This window comes from Perna viridis, chromosome 14 (assembly GCF_037379345.1).
Source record: "Perna viridis isolate PV_CMFRI_1.1 ecotype Kerala chromosome 14, ASM3737934v1, whole genome shotgun sequence".
Classification (NCBI taxonomy): Eukaryota; Metazoa; Mollusca; class Bivalvia; order Mytilida; family Mytilidae; genus Perna; species Perna viridis.
The window spans coordinates 32,306,349-32,325,004 of NC_142458.1; the positions used below are offsets into that span (position 1 = coordinate 32,306,349).

At 33.2% G+C, this 18,656-nt stretch overlaps 1 long non-coding RNA gene and 1 pseudogene across 2 annotated transcripts; both read left to right on the forward strand.

The window, feature by feature from the left end:
* The first annotated feature begins 7,182 nt into the window (after positions 1–7,182).
* Positions 7,183–10,098, forward strand: LOC148599013 (uncharacterized). Of its 2 annotated transcripts, none has more exons than XR_015918511.1 (3): positions 7,183–7,322; positions 8,338–8,398; positions 9,466–10,098. It is a non-coding gene; the product is annotated as an uncharacterized LOC148599013 (long non-coding RNA). The 2 variants fall into 2 exon arrangements; XR_015918512.1 differs by lacking the exon at positions 7,183–7,322 and adding an exon at positions 7,672–7,735.
* Positions 10,099–14,529: 4,431 nt separating this feature from the next.
* Positions 14,530–17,396, forward strand: LOC148599014 (uncharacterized; annotated as a pseudogene).
* The last annotated feature ends 1,260 nt before the right edge of the window (positions 17,397–18,656 follow it).

Here is an 18,656-nt window from a genome sequence, read left to right on the forward strand (position 1 = left end):
TCAACAAACATAAACTTTTCATTCAGAATTATTAACTTTCCTTTCTTCTGTGGAAACATCCAATTAGCACCTGCATATTAAGTTTTTATATCACATTTGATACGTTATACCAGAGCTTTTTGTATCGCACTAGACTTCTTACAATTATGCTTATAGAACAGGGTTATTTTGCTACAAGATTGAAGTCATCATTACAGAAGTTTTATGGTCGTAAACATGAACTAGTTACGGTAATCCATTTGCACCATGAAAACTGATTTGTTCAACGTTTCTAGTTTTCTTCTTCATTTTCATCCACCCCATACTTTACTTTCTATGAGCAACTCAGCTGGTGTTTATAGAAAAAGACAGAGGACGCTCACCTTACCGGTGCACCTGGTCCATACTCCCAGCTTTTAGTGGAGTCCGAGTTGCTCATTTACTTTTATTACTTTGTGTGTATTATTTTAGTAACTTTATGTTCTTTGTTGTGTCTGTTTTCTATGTCTGGTCTTAGTCCCTGAATTACAATCTTTTTATTTCCGCTAGATTCTTGGTTCCCTTGATTACTTATTGATATATGGATGTGTTTCAAAGTTAAAAAAATAAGGAAAATACGTTGTACGAATCAATATATTAAATCCATAGGATTTTGTATTACAGAATGTGCTTTGTAGACTATATTTCAGTACAATATTTGGTGATCAATACCATATTAAGAACCAAAATGTTTTTTCAGTGCTAAAGCTAAAGTAATAAGTAAAATCTATTAATAACATATACTAATACAACCACAAATGTTTCATCTGTATGGTATTATTAGAATGCGGATGTTTGAATTTCCATCCTCATTCACTCGGTTTCCGACAGATGTTTTTTTTTAATAACATTAATTAAAATAAATAAAAGTAATTTATTTACAGCAAAAGACAAACTGTAACAAAAGTGATTTTATCTCTGATTTTACTTTTATATTAGTCTTGGCAATGTTTTTAGTTTATCAACTGATCATAATTCAAATGGAAATTAAATTGTTTTCTTTTGTGGTTTTGTCTGAAGCTATTAAACATCGGAATACTAAAATCAAACGAGATGTCTTAAAGAATACGATATATTTAGAAAGTACCATTTCAGTAACTAAAGTATCATATTGCTAAATGTCAATACAATGTAAATAAAAATCAAGTTTGTTATAAATCGGTATAACAGGCATTAAACTCGCTTGGTATTATGCAACATTGTCAGATTACTTCAAATTTGTGTTCGTCGATCCGATCATTTGCCAACATCTCTATGAGCGCATCCACCCTAAATACTATAAAAAAATGTTTTTTTGAAGTTCTTTATGCAATCGTGATCACATAGTGTGTTTTCTGTAAAAGTAAGCCTGCTTGTTTCTGTCCGCTAATATATTGTATTGAGCGTCTAATTTTGGCACATTGTTTTATGATGTATAATCTTCTTTTAATTCTAACAAACTTCTGGTACAAGGTGATGTTGCTACAAGATTGACGTCATCACTACAGAAGTTTTACGGTCGTCATCATGAACTCGTTGATCGTTACGGTATATCCATCTGCAACATGAAAACTTATTTGTTCAACGTGTCATAGTTTTCCTTTCCTCTTTCGTCTACCCCGGACTTGACTTTTCATGAGCAACTCGGCGGGTGTTTCTAGAAAGGCAGAGGACGCTTACCCTACCAGTGCATCTGCTCTATGCTCCCAGTTTTTAGTGTAATCCGAGTTGCTCATTTGCCTTTTTACTTTGTATGTATGGTTTTAGTTTTTTATGTTCTTTGTTGTGTTTGTCTGTTTTTCAATGTCTGGTCTTTGTCCCTGGATTACATTGACATAGTGACCTATTCCTTCACTCTTATGAGGCTGACTTTATAGTTGATCTGATCAGAAAGAAAAAAATATCATTTGGCTAGATCCTTCAATCTCAGTTTCCGCTATATAGGTGACGTATTATCTTTAAACAGTCCTAATTTCGGGGATTTGATACATCACATCTAACCGAAAGAACTTGAGATAAAGGATACTACAGACACTGTGAAGTCAGCCTCGTATCTTGACCTACACTTAGAAATCGATGGTAAAGGAAAACTATTGACCAAACTTTACGACAAACGTGATGACTTTTCATTCAGAATTGTCAACTTTCCTTTCATCTGTGGCAACATCCTGTGTATGGAGAGTTCATATCACAACTCATACGTTATGCCAGAGCTTGCCGAAACTACGCAGACTTTTTGTATCTCGCTAGAACTCAAACTAATAGGCTTCTGGAACAGGGTTATGTTGCTACAAGATTGAAGTCATCACTACAGAAGTTTTATGGTCGTCATCATGAACTCGTGGATCGTTATGGTGTATCCATCTGCACCATGAAAACTGATTTATTCAATGGTACATAGTTTTCCTTTTCTCGTTTGTCTACCCCGGACTTTTTATGAGCAACTCGGCGAGTGTTTCTAGAAATGCAGAGGCCGCTTACCCTACCGGTGCACCTGGTCCATGCTTCCAGTTTTTAGTGGAGTCCGAGTTGCTCATTTACTTTTATAACTTTGTATGTATGATTTTATGTTCTTTGTTGTGTATGTCTGTTTTCCATGTGTAGTCTTTGTCCCTGGATTACATTCTTCTGATTACCGCTATAACCTTGGTTCCCTTGATTACTCTTACATTCCTTTGATTACCGCTATAACCTTGGTTCCCTTGTTAACTCTTTAATTATAATGTTTGCTGAATGGATGTTTATATTTTGCAGACTAATAGAAACAGATACTTAAAAAAATCATCATCAGTGATTTCTACCAATTGTATGAATGTGTTCATTTACTCAGTAACTCTGAAACGATATGTACAATTGAATTGACTGTTTGTTCAATTTCTTTCTAGAAAAAAAAACCGCTTGTTTAAAATGTGTAGTAAGTATTTTTCACTTAGAAATACTAAGAATTCAAATTTAGTGACAATGAACGTTAATGAGCCGTCTATTTTATAAGGCTAAGTAATTCTTGTTTTCTGTAAAGCACTCGGCTTGTTACATTATTTCTTAAACTCACGACTTGCTGGAGTAAATTCAACAATTAAATAGAACATACATCCCATATAGTATGTGTCCTATGTTCATATTTAACGTTTAACAACTCTTAAGTGAATGAATGCATTGACGTTTCATCTTACACATCTTCATACCTCATCTGTAGAAAAACCTACGCTTTCCGGAAGAATAAAGTTCAACACAAAGAACATACATATACATAAAGATAATATACATGCATAGGATTCATCGGATTTATTACCAATTGGTAAGTATTTTATTATGTATAACAAATATGCCACAATTTATCCAGATATAAAAATTGCATTCATTATATGACTTTAAGAGTTGTAAAATCACTGTTTTCTGTTTCAACAAGGGACTCAGACCTTTTTTGGTGTGTTTAATTGTGTAACATTTTTTCCACAGTTGCATGATTTTAAGGGCAAGTGACTACTATTTTGCTGTACCTGTGTATAATGTTGTGTTGGGGCCAGCTGCATCCTGCCCTGTTTTTTTTTTTTTGTGTGTTTACTCGTGAAGACCCATAGGTGTCCTTTAGCTGGTATTTTTCATCTCGTTGGGTTTGTTGTCTCATTGACATATTCACCATTTCCATTATCGCTATAAATGAAAGGACTGTGTCAAAATGATGAGACTAAGGTGCTTTATTATACTTGTTTACAAGTACTATTCCGTGGTTTTGCCCTAAAACTATGTACAGTAAGTTATAAGCTCTTTTGTTCTTAAGGCAGTCAGTCAGTTGATCTGTGGGAGGATGAGTCCTTAGCCGAATTCCCCAACTTGTTTTTCTTCCAATGTTACTTACGACCGTCACATGACAATAAATTAGGCCCGGCCCATTGACCTTCTACTAAGCCCGGTCCATTGACCCTATGTGCTTTTCATTGTTGTGTAATGCCACTGTATTTTTTTGTTGCAGTAATTTATAAATAAATATCGCTGTCCTGCTCGGGGAAAAGTAATGCGACATAAATGGTCAGCGGGTGAAAAAAAATTACAATGATAAACTGGAGTTTCTGTGATTTTTTCGATTATAATAGGACAATTACGGTACTTTTCATTTTTGTGACTTTATACGGAAACCGTAGACTCGCCATATTTGTCAATATTTGGCTATACATCTTACGCCATGTCAGTTGAAATGGTCGGTAGTGAAACCTAATTCTTTGTATTATTTGTAACGAAGGAAAGAGCGAATTAAGTTGAACGATTTTAGATATGGAAAAAAATGTTTACATTATAAGAACAAAGTGTTCACACATGGACAGGTACAACGTTTGTTTTCTTACATGATTGCGCACGTGGCGACTGTTACCATCTACACGTGCAAGTATTTTTTATGGAATATAAGATAATATAATATAACGTTTAATATCTTTATTAAATATGGATTTGATGTTCATTCACGCTACTGGAATGAATGAAAACAGTTGCTACACATTGGAATGTCACGTGTGGTTTGTGTACATGATTTAAGGTGGGCAGTAATTTCGCACACACAAGCTACGCCTAATAAAACGTGTACTGCTTATAAAGCAATCTTAAAGAAACCTCAGTTGTGGTCTCAAAGTCTTTTAAGGACTTCATATCAAAATGAAACATAAATGTTTTTCTTGCATTTGTATTAAATTAAACTACATTTAAGGTCATCGCATCCTTCCTGTGTCGCTTCATAAAACCGTTTCAATTTGTCTTGGCGTTCAGATTGAACTTTCTATGTCACGAAATCAAAGTCAAATTGTGTCGTCTTTATTGATTGAGCTTTACATGTCTTAGGGTTGAGGTCAATTGAGGGAATTTTATATGTTTTCATCATACCTTACTTTTGATTAACTTAAAATAAATTATCAACAAATGTTAATGACAAAAATATAGGAAGGGGACTGAATTAACAGATGTATCTTAAAACCTTTCATTAGTCTGTTCATCTATCTGCTGATTAAGCGTTATTAATATTAACGACATCATGCAAGTTTTATGAGTATCACAGTATCAAGTAGCAATTTTGTCAGACTATCAGCACCAACGATTTAAAAAGCTTTAGTTTTCAATGGCAGATGATATATCACATTTCACGCACGAGACATATAATTAATCATGTTATATTTTACAACTCGAAGTTTGACTTTGCCTCTATTCTGGGAGAGTATTTTTTTATAATTTATCTGTCATTGACCTAGATATTTCTGATCTATGATTGAAGAAACATGTCATTTTTATATAGCTCATAGCAGTGTGAAAAGAAAAAATGGCACCAGAATAAAATATTCCTACGCATAAATGGACGACTAGTTTATGCATTTAACATTTATACACTTATTTAATCGTGAGTTCCGGTTGTTGTTTTTCCTTCGCAGTTTCATTCATGAAAAATGCATTATCTCATCCATGACAAATACTTGTTTCCTGTTATCTCGACACAAATATGATAACTACAATCTAGTTAAAGTCATGTATATTGTGATTTTTGAGTGAAATTGATAGCGTCTTATTTACAATAATCGGATTATTTCAGGCACTTAATCAATAATTTGCGAGGATTATAGGGAAATCAATTATCTCATTTTTAGCAATTTTTAATACATCCTGACCTAGGTTGACTATGCAAAATGCCACAAGTCATCAAAGGAATCCGAGAAGTATAAAGTTTGGTAGTAATAGACAGAAAATACCGAATTGGCCACCTTTCCAGAATCATGAATACTCTTGCGGTTTTGACATTGAAAAAGTTGCCAAATTTTTTGTTTAGGATCGGGGTACATATTTTGTATTATTCTTCAATTAGACGGCCGTGGAATTTGGTAGACTAGTGATACATATATACCCCTAATTTACTTCGTTTTGTGGACAGAAAAGTTCGAAGAGTAATAAAAAAAACTTCTGAAGTTTTGTCTCAATGAGGTATAAAAGTGGTTACAATGACAAAAACATTTGCTAATTTTCTATTATAGATACTGTCTCTTCTCTATGATTTGACCGTTTTATCTACTTCTTGAACATTTAGAGACTTTGCGATATTCCATCATCAACGATGTTATATGAACAGCTTGGCATGATATGAAAAGTTATGGTAGATGCCAATTGTCAAACGCCAAAATATTTCGAAGGAAATATAAAGAAATTCATGAAAGTTGAATATCGCAACAATATCAACCCGCTTTATTTAATTTAATTCGTTTAAAACGTTACTTTATAAGAATGGCTAATTTTTGGTATTTGTCATAAGTTCTTGGCGTGTTCAAACATGAAGCATTGTTACTAAAATTAGCACTAGCATGTATATATATAGAACACGCGTTTGATAAAATATTGCCCCTTTAAAACCTAAATTATTTTAAAACTTCTTTGGAAATAATAATACAATAACTATTTGGAAGGAGTGAATAACCAAAATATGATTACTCATGCCAAGAACGCAATAAGAGTTCCAATTGGTTATCGTATTTATTGTATAGATTAATAAAATTTCAAAAATTTCAAAAATTACGAAATTTATTTCACAGTGTGAATTATCGAAATCTATTTCATTGGAAACATTCGATAACACACTGCTATCTATATAATGATTATATGGAAAGTACGTTTTCACAACATAAGTACATTTTGTATTATAGATTCAGTTTCTGTGACGTCTATTTAACACAAAAGCGTTTGCTGTTAAAGAGGTAGAGCGCACTATATAATGTAGGAATCATTTCTACCTAGAAAAAGTAATCAAGGGAACCAAGATTCTAGCGGAAATCAAAAGGACCAGACACGGAAAACAGACAAACACAACAAAAAACAAACAAAGTAACCAAAATAATACATACAAAGTAACAAAAGTAAATAAGCAACTCGGATCATCGATCTCTAAGTGTTGCCACAGATGAAAGTTGACAATTCTGAATGAAAAGTCATCACGTTTGTCATAAAGTTTTCCTTTATCATCAATTTGTATAAATGTATGTCAAGATATGACTGACTTTACAGTGTCTGTGGTATCCTTTATTTCAAGATCTTTGGGGTTGATGCAATGTATTAAATCCTCAAAACTAGGATTGTTTAACGATAATACTTCATCCATATAGCGGAAACTGAGAAAACTATTTAATTTACTCAATACCTACTCTATTTTAACCTTCTGTAACATGTTTGTAGTAAAATCACAGTTTCAGGGGTTGGATTTATCCCGGAAGAAGGCGGACTTACTACGCTTATTCACTTAACCATCGTAGTATATAAGGCAAGATTTTTAAAGTTTAAACGACTTTTAACTTTTAAGGCTTCAGGTAAGTTTTTTTTTTGTATTTGTTTTAAAGATTACAGAAAAATATGTATAAGTCCATAAATAAAACGGAAAACAGACATACACAACGAAGAACATACAGTAACTAAAATCATACATACAAAGTAACAAAAGCAAATGAGCAACTCGGACTCCACTAAAAACTGGGAGCATGGACCAGGTGTACGGGTTCCCATAGATGAAAGGAACGTTGACAATTCTGAATGAAAAGTCATCACGTTTGTCGTAAAGTTTAAATTTGAAATATTTCTTCATTGATGAAACATCTTAAATATACTTTGTTAAAGCATGTCAAAAGCTAGGTCATATGACTCGTTATTTCATTAATTGCAGTTCAATCATACTACCATCATGTGATATATTGAAGATAAATGTGATTTCCTTTTAAATCGTGAAGTAAGTCAGTGACACGTTGTCATTTTTTGCACGTTTTATTGCTTTATCATATTAAGTTAACGGTCAATTGCTCACGATTTCAGACAAACGTAGTTTGAATTGTCTAATTCTTCATGGTATTTTTTTTTGTTTTATTGCTCTGAGAATTAAGTTTTATAAATATAAACATCATGACGCACCAAAAAGCAATTTTTCGTGATTATTTTTTATAAACCAAATTTCTATACTTATTTACCAACATTAAAAGCATTTTGTATTTACATCGTATGCAGAATTTCTAATTAACTAAGGTGTACTTCTGATGACTAAAACCACCGTTTGTTCATTCACCGTCATTTACTTTTGTTACTTTGTATATATGATTTTAGTTACTTTATGTTCTTTGTTGTGTTTGTCTGTTTTCCATGTTTGGGCTTTGTCCCTGGATTACATTCTTTTGATTTCCGCTAGAATTTTGGTTCTCTTGAATACTCTTTCACCATTGGCAGCATCTATCGGGATCCGTTCTTTAGATTAAAGTTACTGTCATAGACATGATGAAACGAGTTGACTATTCGGTGTTACACAACACACATTTTATTCTTACTGTATTATATTTGTAGAACTAACAGCTGTCAACTGCTGGAAACAACTTATTGTGGGAATCACGCACGTTTATCCGAGGTATATATGAGACTTCATATTTTAATTTCGAAAAATCAGAAAGACTTCTGACCAATTTCAGAACAGAAATAATCTCATTGCACAACATCACATGACATGACATGTAAGCATTTTGTTCAAGAAACTGTGAACAATTTTTACAGCTTGACATTTAGAATATTTTTTTTATTCCTGTTACAATCTATTGTACTAAGTCCTCAGTTTTGACTCTAGCCTTTGTATATCTTGTGTGAATGGTTTTATGTGTGGAGGAAAATATGTAATAAAGCACATAACCCATATTACACTGGTTAGTCTGGCGCAAGCTCCGGGTCCGAGAAACTTCTCATCGTTCATTGGAAGTCCATGTACCTTTTTTGTTCAGTCCGATGTTCTTATTAACCATCGAATATAAATAGTAATGTAACATGTTATCATAAAATGATTATTTAATCTCACAAGGTAAGTTACAAATATTAAATATAAACTATAAATACTGTAAAAGTACTTTAATTCGTGGATTAGGGAACACACAGAAGTTCGTGGATTATTAAATTCGTGGTTTTAAGGTTTCCAGTATACTCATCAATCGAAATCTCCTTTTCGTTAAGAACCAGATTTCGTGGTTTGGCCTATCAAATTGGTACCCACGAACATTAGCAATTTCACAATTACATACCCTATCCTCATTTGCACAATTCCGCTCACTCATTTTCCACACCCCATTCTTTATTGTCCAGGCCTATTCTCCTTTGGTCTATTATCTGTTTTTATTTGCACTTTCCTTTTTTGCCCCATATCTATCCTTATTTGTCCCATTTCTTATCCTCTTTTCCTCCATATTCTCCTATGCTTCATATACCCTATCCTTGTTTGACATTCATCCCATTCTTTGTACGGTAGTTATTTATGTGTAGGCAATTCAAGACACTTAGTCACGATTGTAAAAAGCAACTCAATAGCAGCAATAAAATGCATTTATATTCCTTCAATGTTTTGAAACTTACTTTTCAAAACATTATAAATTGACTTACCAATCATGAAAAAAAAAGAAACAACAATTTAACCACCGAAATATTTTCTTGCAGCAATGAGACATTCAAATCCCGAAGACAAGAAAAAACGTAGAAAAACTCTCAGAAGGAAGAAACGGAATCTTAAACGAAACTATGACAAGAGGATGAACAAGAGAGCAAATCATATTCGGTCAATGTGGAATTCGATTGATGCCATAGCTTGGAGGATACTTATTGATGACGACATCATTCCACAGGCTATACGCCAATGCCCCTTTTGTAGATGTTTTCATGATATATGTTGCTTGCAAGAAGTATGTGATGACCTGATTTATTACCTATATGATTACATGTGTAATTATCTTGAAGAAGAGTAGAAATGTTTCTTCACACATTCATGAACGTGACACATTTAGGATAATTGATAGATAAGAAAACACATCTATACATAATAACTCATCAATAATTATGAAATATCTTATATACATGTATGGTGATTACAAAATACTGTAATTTGATGTTACCTTTAGAGCAATACCGTTGTTTTTCCTTATTCGTTTTTGCTTTCATTAAAAAGTATTAATTTCGTTCATTCAGATAACATTTATCATTGCCATTAATATGACTTATCACCATTAAGCAGAAAATAGTGTGTACATTTGTTAAATAAAATTTAAGTATGATATTAAAAGTTTGTACTTCATAGTGGTATTGTTTTGCTTTAATCACAAAAATGCCTATTTGATAAAATAATAAGTTTCCGAACACAATGATTTGAAAAATTATCATGTTTCCTGAACATACTAGTATAAATATGATGAGTGATTCATTGTCTTCGGATTTCAAATGCGTGTAACATTTATGTGTCAGGCTTGGATACTATTTTAAGCATAAATCCCTTTGATTTATGGGAAAACCTAACACAAAAAATATCAAACAAAAACAAAGTAAACAAATGAAAATGAAAAGGCGATATTCTCACGTGATTGTTGTTTTTGTTTACACAAATTCGTAACTTTTTCGGCGACTGCTTACTTAAATAAGTACTCCTGATGAATCTAAATATTTGATTTGATTATTGTCGATAATGCATACCCCACATTGAACACACTGAGCCGGATTTGTATAAGCTGGAGCACAGAAGAAACCGTGCACTAACATACTTTATTCTGACCAGAGCCAACAAGTCGTCACTTTATGCCTTATATGCCGCGTAGAAACAATGACTTCAAAAAACGTGTTGCTCTCCGCATTTTCGGTGAAATGGTCCCTAGAAATAAAATTTTTCGTCACTTTGATAAATAAGGCGCATTTTTCACGAGGTGGGAGGGGGTCGGAAAGGTAACAACAGAGATCCACCATCAATCTTTTTACTGTCGTTTCGAATGACATAGGGGTTAGTAATACATGTGTATGTATGTTGAGAGTGCGGTTAAAAGCAATCGAAACAATCTGTTCCGGTGATATGTCTTTTTATTCATGACGGATTTTAATGAATGTGACTTAAGATTGATAAATCAAAAGAAAAGAGAGAACAATTAAATTGCTGCTACAAGAAATTTACAATATCATAATATTCAAATCTCTTAAACAATTTTTAAGGTTCCCATAAAGTTTTTTTTGAACGCAATTCCATATTTTCGATACAGATTTTTCGACCGGCACTAAGTTATCTGTATTTGGCCAATCGGGAAAAAGGTGACTTGTGTTTCCATAGAAGAGCGTCCTTAAGGTCAAAGGGTAAAAAGCGAAGCTATAACGACTGCGTCGGAAAAACGCATGGGTTTTTAATTGCTGCTTTAGGTAGTTTTGTAAGAGTTCGTCACGAAATGAAGACTCTTATGGTAGGGGAAGTGTGGCACGAAATTTGGTTTCCAATAAAGAAAATTCATATTGATATGTATCCTGAAAACCTCAAAACCAAGCTTTCAAAAATCTAAGGACTTGTGTTTCTTCCGTAACCCACAGAAATTTGTATCCACGAATTAAAATACTTTTAACGTAATCGATTCGTGACGTTTCTGAAGAGCCAAATTATTTCATTTACTTGTGAGTTCATTTCCATGAACAGTATACCACAACAGTTCTGCCAAGTCCCTTTGTTTCACTGCTTACCTTTTTTTCTTCGATTAGTACTGAAATAAATAATAACCACACCGAAGGATAATTTCAAACCACAAGGCCTCATCGTCCTTTGTATGATTCATATCTACTTAACGTCATATCAGAAATACTTTTAAGGTCATATGTACATAAAACACGTGCACTTTACAAAGACGCATATACACGAGATCAATAGTTGTTTTTTTTTTTTTAAATGTCTTGAAAAAACACCCCCAGAAATACACTAAACTAAAATAATTCAATTTTATACATGTTTATGTATACATCTTAATATATAGAAAAAAAAACACCCAATTTTAGATATGGCGATTTTTGATTTTGTTTTGACAATTTATCAACTAATTTTGTGATGATTTAACATTTACTTGTAGTTTTTCAATCAAAGAACTATAACACGTGTAATTTATGACCAATATGATACTGGTGTACATTGCTCCAATCAGACATTTAACCAGACTGTTGGGTTGGAAAGTTACTTTCTTTGCTCAAAATTAAAAAAAAAAACGAAGTCTAAGATGCATGATGCCTCCATATATTGTCTTCTTCCTTGTATACAATAACCTCTTGGACTTCATCACATCCGAACTAAGCTCTTTTCTATACCTCTCACTTTACAATACTCCCTTTTACAAAACAAGTCTTGACACTGTTGTTTTGAACCTACCTCATCAGTAAACAGACTTGTGGCCATCATTTTAAACAGATCATTTGAGATCACTTACCGCTATTATCATTTAACAATCCTGGTTTCAGGGATGTAATACATTGCATTTACCCCAATAATAATAATAACTTGAGATAAAGGACACTACAGAAACCATGACGTCAGACTCATATCTTGACCTACACTTAAAGATCGATAGAAAGGCAAAGCTATTGACCAAATTGTACGACAAACGTGATGACCTTTAATTCCATATTAACAACATCCCTTCAACACCAACATTGGAGTTTTCTTATAATAACTCCTTAGTTATACTAGAGCTTACCGTTACTACGCAGACATTTAGTGCCGCGCTGTGTTTCTTACAATTAGGCTTCTACAAAAGCAAGGGATGCTTACCTTACCGGTGCAACTAGTCCATGCTCCAAGTTTTTAGTGGAGTTTGAGTTGCTAATTTGCTCTTGGTATTTTGTATGTATTATTTTGGTTGTTTTATGTTCTTTGTTGTATTGTCTGATTTCCCTGAGCAACTCGACGGGTGTTTCTAGAAAAGCAGAGGAAGCTTACCCTACCGGTGCACCTGGTCCATGCTCCCAGTTTTTAGTGGAGTCCGAGTTGCTCATTTACTTTTGTTACTTTGTATGTATGATTTTAGTTACTTTATGTTCTTTGTTGTGAATGTCTGTTTTCCATGTCTGGTCTTTGTACCTGGATTGCATTATTTTGATTACCGCTATAACCTTGGTTCCCTTGATTACCCTTCCCTCTCTGCTCTTTATCTCTGGATTACTTTTTTTATTTCCATTAGAATCTTGGTTACCTTGATTACTCTTAGAGATAAAACTAATTTAAATGATAGGTATTATTTAAATTTATTTAACGGATACTGAAAATAAAGGACTGGTCTATCCGTTTCTATTTTGTTAAGTTACAGATTCATAAGAGTGTCTCAAAATTTTATCACAAAGATATTCCTATTGTCTGGTAGAACGCACGTTATTTTTTAATTCGACAAAAATATTGACGTCTTAAAATTCTTAATTATCTAACAACATTAAATTTAGTGTACTTCTTGTCAAAACAAGTGTGTTTGTTTTATGAATAAAAGTTATCTCTTCAAAATACTAGACAGTGAATATCTTAGTGTCGTACCTAGTTTAAAAACATTAGTAAATACATCACACAGAACTGACTTCAGCTTTCCACGTGGAAATGTGTTGAACAACGTAAAAATATGAAACAGTTTTATACTACTAGTATTACAAATGGTAGGTCTCCGGAATAGACACTTCTATAGGACTTCTGATTTTTGTCTTTATTGTTTTGTTTTTATAAACCCACATCTGATTGTCACCACTTGTAGAGTTGTCTTTATCATAGCAATTTGAGTCGATGTTTATAGTATAGTAAGGATTAAATTGTTTGGTGTGGTATAAAAACTTTTTGTATACACTATTTTGTAAAATCACATAGTTATGACACTTCTCCCCCATTCTCTGCATAATGTATCTCCGATGTTTGTAGATAATCTCTTCCATAGAAAAAACGTACCTATACATTTCTACTCTCAATAATCTTTCAGTTGAACGGTTGATTTGGTATGACACAAGATGAAATAATTCATCTTTAAAAATAGTGTAAACCATACGTTGCATCAATAAATACCAGAATTTAATCAATTCCAATTAAGATTAGGTACTTAATTAATCACATTATTTAGTTTCAGCAGCCCTTTTCACAAACAAATCGTAAAAATAAAATTAGTTGTAAGTTGTGAAGTCACAATACTTTGATCTATTATGCCATCATAACTTACGACTAATTTTACATTTACGATTTTTTGTGAAAATTACTACAGGTCCTTACTATATACAGATAACGGTGGAACAAAAACTTAATTTTTATGCGAGATAGTGTCATTTGATGAAGCCTTGATAAGGCGTCAATGATTTTATTTGTCCTGTTTACATCAAACTCTTTACAATAAAACATATTTTATTTTTTTACTACGAAATCTGACTCGGCCTCAGATTTTTCAATTAGTAGTATAATGTCCACAACGACACAGCACATCATGGAGAAAAACTTTCCTACAATTATGGCGATACATTCATATTTCATAGGAAATGCATTATTAGTTATTATACTACCACAAAAAGTAGAGATCGTACTCAGTCCATTCTTTACTACTGTAAGTAAAGTACTCCTTTCGCTACACTATATTGAATTAATCTTATGTTGACCGAGTGAATACTTTAAGATAACTATGGTTGTAACTAAGAGTAATCAAGGTAAACGTGATTCGAGCTACCTTACGTGCTAAAAATTACATGTCAGAGAATAGCATGATGGCCACTGTTTTCGCTTTCAGATCCCACTTTCTGCTGTTTGTTTTGGACACAATTATGATGACGGGACTACTGGTATGTGGAATCGCCGGGGTAGTTTATATGGATGGAGGGAACTACTCAACGCCACCATTCTATGTGGCATCTTTTTTGTCGGCTCCCGTGGTATGTGATATTGTGATTTGTTAATCATGTTAGAGTATCATATTATCTTATAATACACATATAAATATACTATCAACCATTAAAACAACAGGGTTGGCTTAATACATATGTACGCGGTGCAAAGTTCGAAACATCGCACAGAATGTACATGTAATCACACAGATCAGACATTATTTTTTTAAAATCCAGGCTTACCTACCCTCGAAGCAATACATAGCACGCAATTGCTACTATTTATGCATTTATAAATCCATTGTTGATAGAATCTGTATCAAGACAGAGCCGGAACCAATATAGAAAAAAATCTGCCTACTTCTTTCAGGTACAAAAGTTGTTCGGTGAGATTAGGTGCTTTTTTAACATTTGGTAAAACCCTTGCCTTTTTTATGATTTGTTTTGTCGATGTTCTATTACAGATGGCAAAAGCTACGGTTGGTGGTTGTTTTTCGGTCTTTGGACTTTATGTCAAGGACAAAACCGGATGAATCCGAAACAGCACTGGTACTTTCGCCATAAGTATCTGATAAAAATAATAAAAATTATTTATACGTGTAAATATACAAAACTATATTTCCACATTTGTGAATATTATTCTAAGGTTACATGTAAACATGGCCGTTCTTAACCAAGAGTATTCTATATATCTATGTCCTCTTGAGGGGCTGATTTTGATTTTGATCGCCTTACTGCATGAAAAAAATATCTCAGCGAACTTCTTAATTATTTGAATTGAGTAAAAGGTAGTCATTGTCTATAATCAAACTTACTGGCGGCACGGCTTGATTTTAAGTACCGGTCTTTATAAAAATCAGACAGAAGGTGATTTATGCATGTCAAAAACCCACCAATTTCACATATATTTCTTGTCCAGAAGCAGCTATAGACCATATAACCAGTCTTATTTTCTCATTTGAGTTTTGCGCTTTTGAGATAAACTTTTTATAGATTGTACACGAAATTAGCACTTTGTAAGAGTTATCGTTCATTATTTGGTTTGATTTAATCGATTTAAGTCGGAGGTCAGAGTGTAATTTTCTCGAAAGAACAGATCTAAATACAGAGCAGACATAAATATATAGTATATGATAACAAAAGAAGCATCGTTTATTCTGTGGGGTTTTTACACCATAGGTAAAAAGAATTGAATTATATACTCTTACATACATACTACATACAATCTATGCCCCCCTTTAAACGGTAGAAATGCGGCTGCCAATTTTTCTTAGCATTTTTGCCTTTCTATAAAAAAATAAAAGAATATTTTCCAAATAGACGAGATAGTGAATTGTTGCCTTAAAAGTGAAACACCTGAATTTGTATCAGCACGACGAATTCCGCGGATGAAAGAGGGGAGTCAATATTTATATGGTTGCGGAAATAAAACAAAAAACAACTCGTTTTTAACTTTAATTGAGTGTTAATTATAGTACCAACGACATTTAGCCTCCGTACTAACAGTAACTTCATCCTTAATGCTAGCTAATGTTTCCGTGGTTTTTAATGTCAATTACTACATAAGAAGTAATGAAAACATTATTTAAGTCTTCAAGGGGCTTTTAACTTCCGGTTTTATTGTTTCCGTGTATGATTGAAATAAATTTCAATTTAAGTGGCCTTCGATTGTAACACCATTAACAAAAGTAATCGAGAAAGTACATACACTCGGAAATGCCCCTCTATTCAAGATGACAGTGAATTGGATAGTTACTTACTCGGCGTATTTTTTTTTCTGAATCAAATATTAAGTATTTTTAGAGCTTGGTAATGTGCCTATATTTCTATTTGTTTAATGGTCATTTCTCGTTATGCTAATACATGTACCTTAGTTCAAAACTATCTACTACATACATGTATGTTTTTTTGCGAATAGAGACAGCTATTTCAACCATGAAAAGTTTTCAGATTTCCTAATTTTGTCAAAAAGTAGTAAAAGCTTTGTTAACGATCCTTATAAACTCCTTTCACGATCACGGTACCATTCTCTCGCTTGACTATGTGACGGAGGTGACGTTAGCACTATAAAAAAAGTATATCCATTTTCTTAAACGTTACAATTAAAACATTATTTAAAATGGCTGGAAATTTCCGTAAACAACGCTGTCAAAAGATGAAATTTCAAATCCAAGTACTTCTATATCACTGAATGAAATTGAATGAAACTTTCACAGCATTTTTATTTAGATTTAGACTCAAATCAAAATGGTGCATGTTATAAAATGGAGGAGTGTGTGAGTGGGGGGGGGGGTTAATCAAGTTAGTGAACATTGCTCACAGTTTTTTCTAGTAGTTAATGTTTATGCAAATCAATCAACTATACATAAGAGAAATAAATGACATTAATCTACAGATAATTTTCCATTTGGTTGTGTTTGTGTTTACACTGGTCGGATTTTTCGTTTCAATTGTTGTTTTTGGAACTTCGAAAGTCTTAGAAGGATGTTCAAGCTCAAACGATACACCTGGATGTTCAAGCAATGAACAAATCTGCAAGGGGCTAGGAGCGGTAACCCTTCTACTGATCATTCTCAGCATTGCCTTGTCTGCATTTCGAATATATCTTTTTTAAAAGTTTGCTAAAGAATTTAATGTTAACCCATACAAAGACCGGAAAAACGACGCCCAAGAACATTGCCCGATCAACGTCTAAGACAATTAGTGTGCATTATGATGAAGTCAACGAAAATTTTAATGATTATCTTTGATAATAAAATATAATTTGTCCACATAAATACAGATTTCCATTTATCATGTTTTTGTAAATGTATATCTCGGATGTAAACCGAAAACAAACTTCTGTGTTAATGTTTCTTAAACAGGCTGACAAGTAGAGCTGGCAAATATTTCAGATTTGCTGCTGAGAAACACTTTCTGTTTGTAACGTGACTAAACATACGACCTAGAATCTCTGGAATTAACGGTTGTCAATGACAGATCCTTACTCAATTTCAATCGCTCGCCGCATACACTCCTCATTATCGATTTTATTGTAAAACTAACTTAAGGAATTATTCGTTGGATACACACGGTAGAACGTTTCTTAAGAAGACGCTTACCCTACCGGTGCACCTGGTCCATGGTCCCAGTTTTTAGTGGAGTCCGAGTTGCTCATTTACTTTTGTTACTTTGTATGTATGATTTTAGTTACTTAATGTTCTTTGTTGTGTATGTCTTTTTTCCAAGTCTAGTCTTTGTCCCTGGATTACATTCTTTTGGTTACCGCCATAACCTTGGTTCCCTTGATTACTCTTTTAAATTAATGGCTGCGTACGTCTGAAAATCATAAATATAGATTCATTTCATTTCCTTATAAAACAAACCTGAAAAAGGTATAATAGCTTAATATATATAAAATTAGACGTCCATGTACATTGTGCATATGTCAAGGGCTTCTTCTCTGTTTTATTTGCGAATTATTATTGTACATCTTTATTTAACGTTGAGCTGTATTATATTCAGGACAAGTGGACATCGAAAAAGGACCAAGTATTTATATCTTGTATATGCTTAACAACTATGACACGAACTTGTATCATGTATTGTATATTGCATACCATATATCACACCTCTATCAAATACCATATATCACACCCCTAACCGGGAGTTAAAATATACGATATGTTAAAACCTGTATCACAAATTTGTATCATCCGGCGGCCCTTTGGGTAATAAAAGAGTCTGGTTGATATACACATATGCCAAATAATACAGATTTTGGCAAAGCTAGAACATCGTTGCTTCTAGGAGATAACTCGATTGTCTTTGCGGATATAAACCACTAAAATCCCCCCAAAAAAAATCGTTCGTAACACAGTTTTAGCTAATCATTTGCACGACATGAGTGACGTTGATAATCAACTGACTGTTCCTATACTTGGTTTAATTGTCGTTTTCGTGCTAACATATATACTCGAAATTGTTAGACCCGGTTTGCACTCATCTGTGTAATACATGACAGACTGAGG